We start from the raw sequence: 9,600 nt of genomic DNA, 5'->3' as shown, positions 1-9,600 counted from the left end.
CATTGGCTTCCTCATCTTTACCTTTAATTAATTAGATGCCCTAACCTATTAATGGTTGCATTATCTAGACGTGGAAAATATTTATTCCCTTCAGGTCTGTTTTGCTGCTGCCTACATAACCCTTCTGGCTGGAAAGGAAGCACTGATTTTTACAACAAGACCCACAAAGCAAAAAGCTATGCCCACCCATCAACTCCCTCTGCTGATGTCATGGAGTATGGAGATGTCTTCAGCTTTCCATCCTGGGCACTGCAAACAGTGCTGACAGGGTGGCATGGACTTCAGCACAGCCTCTAACAGCTCCCTCCAGCTTGTCTGCATAGTCTTCAACCATGCATCAGACCACAGCACGACCACATGCTAAGCCGCTGGCCCATCATTTTCATGCTGGGACAGTGCCACATTTCAGTCTTGAAGCTAGTCCCATCCACTCTCCTGCTGCAGTTGTCTGAGCTGCAATCAATGTAGCTAACAGCATTGCGTGTGGCTGTGGGACCTCCACCACAGCACTCTCACTCTGCTGGGGAAGTGGAGCACCGAAGGTCAGTTTGCACTTGCAGAGCGATACTGCTCCTGTTCTGTGACTAGAAGGAGGTGGAGGAGAGCCTCAGTCTCATTTCTTTGATACATCTCATGTTTTACCATCTGTGTGATAGGGGCTTATGTGTCTGATAAAGTATTCAGAGCTGAGCATCTTCCTCTGTCTGTGAATTGTTGTGGAGCAGGGACACGTATTTCTGTGTTGCACAGTGAGCTGTAGAGACTTCCAATGCAGAAAAGTGCATCTTGGTCTCCAGAAGTGCCTCAGTTCTACAACCACCATCTTATTTTACCATTTCCTTTTCTCACTAACATTTCTTACCGTTTTTCTTACCTTGTCTCTTGAAATTTTATGTTTACTAGTGCCATTTCTTAGCTTTTATTTTGACATTCAAGGTCCCACATGCTAAATAAATCTATTTTTAGTATAGGGACACAATGTTATAAAGTTTGCAGTACATATCTGCATTCATGCGGGATTCCAGTTGTCTTCAAAATCCTGTATGTCTTCTTTCTGAATGTCGTTGCTTAATTTTAGTGTCCTTCAGTTCAGCACATATAATAATGTTTTAGAGTCAAATTACAGTTCTCTACTCATATACAGAAAATGTGTTGTCAGTGGTTTTTAAGAAAAGGAGAACATTGCAGGAGAAAAGACAGCCAGGGACTGAAAATCTGAAAAAATAACAAAATCCACTTAAACAATAAAAAGACAGATATTATTTTCAAGTAAGAGAAGAAAAAAGTTCTTTATAATTAAGCATTCTTAAGAGAATTCATTACTATCTTTTTTTCCCCCTTTTATACAAGATTTTTACTTTAGAGCAATAAAGTCCTGTAGAGTATTCCAGAAAGTAAAATATAGTATGTAACTGTGCGGCCACAATTTACAGTTTTAATTTACTGAAGATCGAAAGAAGCTTATCAGCTGAAAATCAATATGGAGCTGAATTTAAGCTTTTCTAACCTGGGACTTCTAAAGTATGTTGAAGATGTGCCATAAAAATGTGAACGCTTGCCTAAATAATTTATCTGATAGCTGTTTCTTTATGTTCTTTTAAGGATGGATGACTAAATAGGACCAACAACTGCATTTGTATTATGCATTTTTAACAACACTTCTAAAATGTTTTGCACACAACCCCAGATAAGACAAACAATACATATCCTTAATTTTACTGGCTAGTCCAAAACTTATTGTATGCATGTGTCTTTTTAGAACCAGGTCTGATGTTTGGAGATAGCAAATTCAGATTACAAAACTGAGCTGAATTCGAGACACATTTAGCCGCTCCACATATGACTTGTGTTCCAGACCCCTCACTAGCTTTGTGGCTCTCCTCTGGACATGTTCCAGCAATGCAACATCTTTCTTGTAGTGAGGGGCCCAAAACTGAACACAGTATTCAAGGTGCAGCCTCACCAGCACCGAGTACAGGGGCACAATGATTTGACTGGACTCTGTGGAGCTCCAGGGTGAATGCCCATAGTGCTGTATCCATGGTCAAATGCATCTATATATCTCAACAATGTGAAGGGACTGTATATTGTGGCAAAACACCATGAAGGGCACAGAGTGCAAGGGTGTTGGCACCCCTGATCCTACATGTCAAAAAATACATGTAGCAGAGTAACATGTCACACACCTTGGCAAGAAGGCATGTGTAAGGCAGACTAACCAGAGAGGTAACACAGAAAGCTCAGAGGTTCCACTTCTCCTACTCGGGGGGTGGGGTGCTAGGTTAGTTACACAACTGATTGTCAGCACAGCCTCCACTGATTGTCAGCACAACCTCCTATAGTGAGTTTTCACAGCATCATTTCCTTCCACAGATGGAAATTCGTGTATGCAAGCACAGCTTTGGTGCTGCTCTCATGGCACATCTCAGCAACAGCAGCCATGTTCGTGTTTCACCTGTTCCCTGGATGCGTGCAACACAAAAGTTGTTCCGCCTAATATTTTGTTAGGAATCATATTACAAACTGTTATAGTAACGGTGGTTGTAAATAAATTTAAACTCAGTTCCAGGACTGAGTTAATTGTGGACCTCCCATGGATTTCTATGGAGTCAGGAAATTATTCCAAAGGGCAAGGTTTTTTGGAAGGGTCCTTAGTTAGGTCCAGATAGATGACATCCATTGGTTTCCCTCTGTCCACCGTTGACGTCACACCATCATAGAAAGCCACTAGGTTTGTCAGGCAGGACTTGCCCTTGGTGAAGCCATGCTGGCTATCTCGAATTATCTCCCTGGCCTCCATGTGCCTTAGCATAGCTTCTAGGAGGATCTGTTCCATGATCTTCCCAGGCACAGAGGTGAGGCTGACAGGTCGATAGTTCCTGGGGTCTTCCTTTCTCCCCTTTTTGAAAATGGGCACAACGTTCCCCTTCTTCCAGTCACCAGGGACTTCACCTAATTATTCCAAAGGGCAAGGTTTTTTGGAAGGGTCCTTAGTTAGGTTTTATTGTTATCTTATGCAATATGCCTTGCAGAAGCACAAAACTGTTTTTCAGCTTTAACATTAGTATTTAGAATTCATAGTCAGAAGACTGGCTGAATGAAGGCTGCTCTTTGAAAGTTTTCTTTAATACTTATTAATTGTTCAAGAGTGTAATTTTTAGCCTGTCTAGAATGATTGTATGGCAGTGGTTTATATGAGTGATGAAATGAGAGTAATGCAAGAAATTTCATGAATACTTTATGCTGTTGAGCACAGACAGGAATTTCTTATCTCCCTTTGAAAATCCTAGCTTTTTGATCAAATAGCTTGAATCATCTCTGTAATAGCACATACTTTCTAACAATTTAGATGATAAGCTCTCTGGTGAAGAGGCAATCTTTTCATCCCACGTGTGTGCAGGGCCTAGCACAATGAGGCCCTAGGCTTTAATTTATGCTAAGTTCTATTCAGAGCAAATAATTATTAAAATAATGTGTAGCGCACTTCTGTGAATTTGGATAGGAGAGAATAATAAATGTCTAACAAAAAAATAGTAATATGCTAAAAATGTTTTGTATACTATCAAAGACAAAACCCCTGACTTTTCTACATGTACTATATCTCATTTTGTTGTAGGTATGCTGTACTGCCTATAAAGAATCACTGTGATGCCAGAGAGAGAAAGAAATGACTTTGAAGCTACTCACAGCCCTCGTGGGTAATGCTCAATATAGCCAACCTCCCACCCTTATGAGAAGAGTGAGTATAAGGAACGTACAATGGGAGGTGCATTCAGGCTCTGTGTCAGTGAGGTGGGGTGGCACAGATCCTTCTCATACTATCTGTGAGAAGGGAAATGTTAGGGAATAAGAGCAGAAGGCCAAGGCTTGGCCAGTAGCTACACTAGCAAAGTAACAACATGAAAAATTGCAAGGCATTAAATGGTGGGTTGACCCTGGCTGGATGCCAGGTGCCCACCAAAGCTGCTCTATCACTTCCCCTCCTCTGCTGGGCAGGGGAGAGAAAAATATGACAGAAGGCTCATGGATCGAGGTAAGGACAGGGAGCGATCACTCACCAATTACTGTCACAGGCAAAACAGACTCAACTCGGGGAAATTAGTTTAATGTATTACCAATAAAACCAGAGTAGGATAATGAGAAATAAAAGCAAACCTTAAAACACCTTCCCCACACCCATCTCTTCTTCCCAGGCTCAGTTTCACTCCTGATTTTCTCTACTTCCTCCGCCTCAATGGTGCAGGGGGATGGGGAATGGGGGTTGCGGTCAGTTCATCACATGTTGTTTCTGCCACTCCTTCCTCCTCACTCTCTTCCCCTGCTCTAGCATGGGGTCCCTCACACAGAAGACAGTCCTCCAAAAACTGTTTTGATTCTATGATTCTATGAAAAACATCTCCAACGTGAGTCTTTCCCACAGGCTGTGGTTCTTCATGAACTGCTCCAGCGTGTATCCTTCACAGGGTCACAAGTCCTGCCAGAAAACCTGGTGCAGTGTGGGCTCCTCGGTCCACAGCTCTTGCCAGGAACCTGCTCCAGTGCAGGCTTCCCATGGGGTCACAACCTCCTTTGGGCATCCACCTACCCTAGTGTAGGGTCCTCCACAGGCTGCAGGTCGAGATCTGCTCCACTGTGGGTATCCATGGGCTGCAGAGGGACAGCCTGCCTCACTATGGGCTGCACCAGGGGCTGCAGGGGAACCTCTGCTCAGACACCTGGAGTAGCTCCTCCCCTCCTTCTGCACTGACCTTGGTGTCTGAAGCTCTGTTTTCTCTCACATATTCTCACTCCTCCCTCTCTTCTGCTTTTGCACAGCATTTTTTGTCCCTTTTAAAATGTGTTATACCAGAGGTGCTACTACCATCTCTGATGGGCTCAGCCTTGGCCAGTAGCAGGTCTGTGTTGGAGCTGACTGGCATCAGCTCTATCAGACACAGGGAAAGCTCTACCAAAACCTTGCCATGCAAACCTGATACATATTACAAAGAGCAAAGAGGAGTAATGCATATGCAGCAGGTGGCCAACCTTGACCAATGACTACAACAACACGACAGCAATATGAAAAATGGCAGAAATGGGAAAATGTAGATCATCACAAGGTGATGGAGCTCAGGATCCAAAGAGGAGGGGTCAGGAATATAAGGCATAGCAAAACTTGGGATTAAGGTTAATCCTTGGTTGTGCTTGATCCCTTTGGAGAAAGAATAATCTTGCTGCTTCCAAGATAACCGTATCTTATGTCCATGTCGAGGAAGGATCTGATGTCTTTTTCTATGAAGGAATATTCAGAGAGCTCTTCCTAACATCAACAGAGGACCACTTGTTAGGTACTACCTCGCAGCACCACCGCACCTCTTCCCCTTCTAAAGAGAGATCTCCATTCATTTTTGATAGTTTCTGATTCTAATGGAACTATAAATGCATAGGAAAATGCCAGCAATGCATGGCTGAAAACCATCTGAAGTTTCTTTTCTTTTCTTCTTAATACTTGGAAATTAAAGCAATATTAACAAGCAAGTAATGTGTAGGGGCTTATATTACATAAAATATGTTAGTAAAAGATGGAATTTTGAATCAGTACATTTAATTATTTATGGAATCAAAATAGCCTAGATTGATTTTTCAATAATGTATTAACTTACCTGCATGCCAAGAAGAGAAAATGGACCATTCTTCTGTGAAGAAAGCCTATATTCAGTAAGTCTTACATATAACCTTTTATGTTACAAAATACATTTTAATTAGTAAAATCCAAACATATTGTGTGTGTGTATTCCATATAACAAATGTGGAAATTAGAGACACTTTGTTATGTTGAAGGTTTTTTTTTTTTTTTTCCCCAGTAACTGACAGCTCTAAAATTCATGAGGTTGGAAACTCTACCTTATAGAATGTAGTTGTCAGGTCATGTTAATCAAGTTCACTAATGTAAAACTGTAAATTCATAATGTCACATTTGAGCTTTAATTTTGCATCACAATATGGTACTACAGAAAAAGAAAATAACTTCTTCAATTGTCTGTAGATTTCCTTAAGGTTTACTTGAGCCTTTTTAAAAGATTAGTTGTAGAAAAAAACCTCTGGATTCCAATATCCCAAATATCCAAAAGCCAATATTGCATCCATCAAATCATAAACAGCTTAATGCAGTGGAATTTATTGAAAGGTAGCATACAGTTTTAATTTTCATTCCTTATTTTTGAACATTATTTGAGTTTGTACATCTGCTACAAAAATTTAATATGATGTGAGAGCCTCCTTCTCTTTATATGCCCTAGGAGACCACAGGTCTGTTAAGACTGTGTTTGCCACAGATAAACTTGTTTGTTATCATTTGAGAGGACTTCATTTCAGGGAATTTAGGCCTAGATTAGGCAGGTAGATTAGATTTCAGCTGAAACTGGTTGACCAGGTTACTTCTGTGGTTATTACACATGAACACAAGGCCATCCCATTTTAAAATAAGTGCTCAGTCTAGCTAGGATATTTTTTAATCAGAATTTGCCTTTTTCAGTACTAACTGTAGACAACAGACTTTAAGGTTATTAAAATTAAGCAAGAGATCTATCTTTTTCCTCTTCACGATTTCCTGAGATAAGAGAAAACATGGTTCTTCAGGGCCTAGTTGTTTTCTTTGCTTTATTATTCATTAAAATGTGATGATATAAGTAGCCTAGCTTGAAACCTATTCTGGTTCTAGATCTAAGCTTCCCCCCTATCATTGTTTTTATTTTATTATTTTTATTTGCTGTATTGCAGCGGGATTTGTTAAAAAGAAATGTCTGTGCTGCCAACCTGGAATTAAGACCTGATAAATTTGCAGGTGCCTCAAGAGTCAAACATAAATTCCATGTACCTTGAGATATTTAGGAGAATTTAGGATTTATAAACAATGCTGAGTTATTCTACTGTTTACCTCTTCAGAATGCTCACTGTGATGCTTCACAGTCTTCCAAAATGCTGCAACCTCAGGCCATTCTTTTATAATAAGAAATGAGTCACATTAAGGTTCCTTGGAAGAGATTTCTGACAGGATCGCCTTGGTCCTATGGTGGAATTCCAGCCTATTTTAATGATGTGTCAGAAGGGACATATGCTGTTATTCACTTATTCTCTGTGTGACAAATATCTGATATTATCAGAGAAACCCAAAGTACACAGTTCTAGGACATCATATGTAAGTATGGTAATTCTGGAAGCTGTCCTACACATTTGTGCATAAGGAAATAGAAGACTTAAAACTGAAGCTCTTGATGTGTTCTGCAATATGTTGTGATTTAAATCATTGTAATTATATAACAGAAACTACTCTTTTCTGTGTTATTTAAAAAAAATATTCAGTGTTGTTCCTGAGGAAGAAAGTTATATGTCATTAAAAATTTAGATGACCTCTGCACAAGGAAAATTGACCAATTATTGATTGAACAGCAACCCAAAATTTGTACAAACATTACCATTTAATTTATCTGTTTCTACAAACGGTGATAATAATGTCTTTGTACCAATAATCTAGCTGGCTAGTTTAGCTTAGAGTTTATCTAATGTTTAAGTCCTTTGTTAGTGTTATTTGTTCAGAAAATATTTTAAAACCTTATTATAAGATGTATCATGCCTTTTCATAAATAAATGAATATCTGAAATGTTGCTAGACAGTTTATAATGTTTAATCTCTTAGATGAATTGTCAGTGACCTTCACACATGGTTTATTTTTCTGCACTTCAGCTTAAAATCAAAATGTCAAGTTCTGGAGTAGCTTCTGAGCTACCTCAGTCAGAGAATGTTAAACAGCTGAATTGATTTATTTATAAACTACAGAAATGCTGTTCATCAGAATGAGGGGTTATTTTGTTAACCATATGTAGATCTGGTTTTCTAAGTTATTTTTAGCCTCTAATACTTTCCTAAATGAATTTACTCTCAACAGCCCAAAGACAAGGTTGCATTTCAAATGTGGTGAGAAGGAGAAAATAACATAGTATATGCAGGTTCTTGAGCTTTGTACTACCAGTACAATTAATACTGTCTTCAGTCTGCAATATGTTGCTTACTGGTGTTATGGAAAGTGATGCCTTTAAAAATTTTGTCCACTACATATGGCTAAATTGTCGATTTGTGGCCATGGCTCTCTAGTGATTTAGATCAGCTACAACTCTATCCATATTGTTAGGTATTTAGATATATGAGAGACACAGAATGCTTCCAAGGCCCAGTGCAACTCAACTCATCATTAAATCCATACCTCCTATTAAAATCACTTGCAATCTCTCCATCTGCTTTTTTTAACCTCTCACACTCCGGGCGTCACATGAAGTAAAACCCTTCTTAGATGTTTGAATACACAGTATCAAAGCATTATTGTTTTTTTTAAATTAAGCAGGACAACAGACTCTAAACACATAGATAACCACTGCACAAAATGTTTGTATGGGGGAGAGAAGTAGCTAAGAATCAACTGCTTAATCTTAGCCCTTGATTCAGAAAAGGACCATTCTTATACAAATACACACATTTCATGAACTTGACATGACATATTTTCCTTCTCATTTTTCATTTTACTCTCTTCCCACCTCTCATTTTATTCCCACCCACAATTTCACCCCTCCTCACTCAGGCACTGTATCTGTCTCACTCCATGTCTGAATTCCACACAGCATTTATTGTCTCTACCTGTCTGCCTCCAGCAGTATCTGGAGTGTTGCTGAGACAGGATTTACTACTAAGGTAGAGAAACGATAGTGACTACAGAGCGTTTTGGAGAGTGTCGGTGTCTATTCATTAGCATGATAAGATTCACATTTAAATAAGAAGAAATTAAAGTCACAGCATGTTTCTAAAATCTTCACTCATATCTGGATGGTTTATCCGTGATGACCTGCAGTCAGCCTTTACTCTGAAACAGCTCTAATCCTGCAGGATTTTTTAGCTCAGGCATGTTTGTGAGTGAATGCACTTCTCTTTCAAGGACTAGAAGAGTAATGCTGCCCACTTTCCAGCTGCCCACAGAAGTGAGGATGTGCCTGGGTCTCTGCTATCTCCAGACAGCTTCTCTCTGTCCTATATTTTCTAGGGCTTTCACCTGAGAGGGTACATTTTGGGCAGTGGTGTTGAGTGGGCTTCACACCGTATCCATCAAGCTGGATGCCTTGCTGTGGTGTGTCCCAGCAGAGAGACTCTTGGAAATAAGCATTAGGGAGCATGACTCCCTGCTGCATTGCGGAGCCCTCCATTGGCCACAGGGAGACTGCCCGTTTCACCGTGGTGTCCTCCAGGGGCTGCAGGGGAATCCCTGCTCAGACACCTGGAACACCTCCTCCCTCTCCTTCTTCTCTCACCTTGGTGCTCGCAGGGCTGTTTCTCACACATTTTTCCTCACTGCTCACCAGTGGGCAGTGTTTTGCCCGCCCTGCAGCCCCCCCGACAGCCCCTGGGCACAGTAAAATGATATATAAAGTAGAAAGCAGCATGTTTATATTATTTTATGCTGTTAAAATAAAATCAGTCATTTGAAGAGGAAGGCAGTTAGGCAACTTAAAGAATATACATCTAAGAAGTGTTACACAGCACTGGATGAGGACCTGACTAGGATGACTGCGACGCAT

This window comes from Egretta garzetta, unplaced genomic scaffold (genome assembly GCF_000687185.1).
Source record: "Egretta garzetta isolate BGI_Z169 unplaced genomic scaffold, ASM68718v1 scaffold45, whole genome shotgun sequence".
Taxonomy (NCBI): domain Eukaryota; kingdom Metazoa; phylum Chordata; class Aves; order Pelecaniformes; family Ardeidae; genus Egretta; species Egretta garzetta.
Note: the sequence above shows the minus strand (reverse complement) of the source record.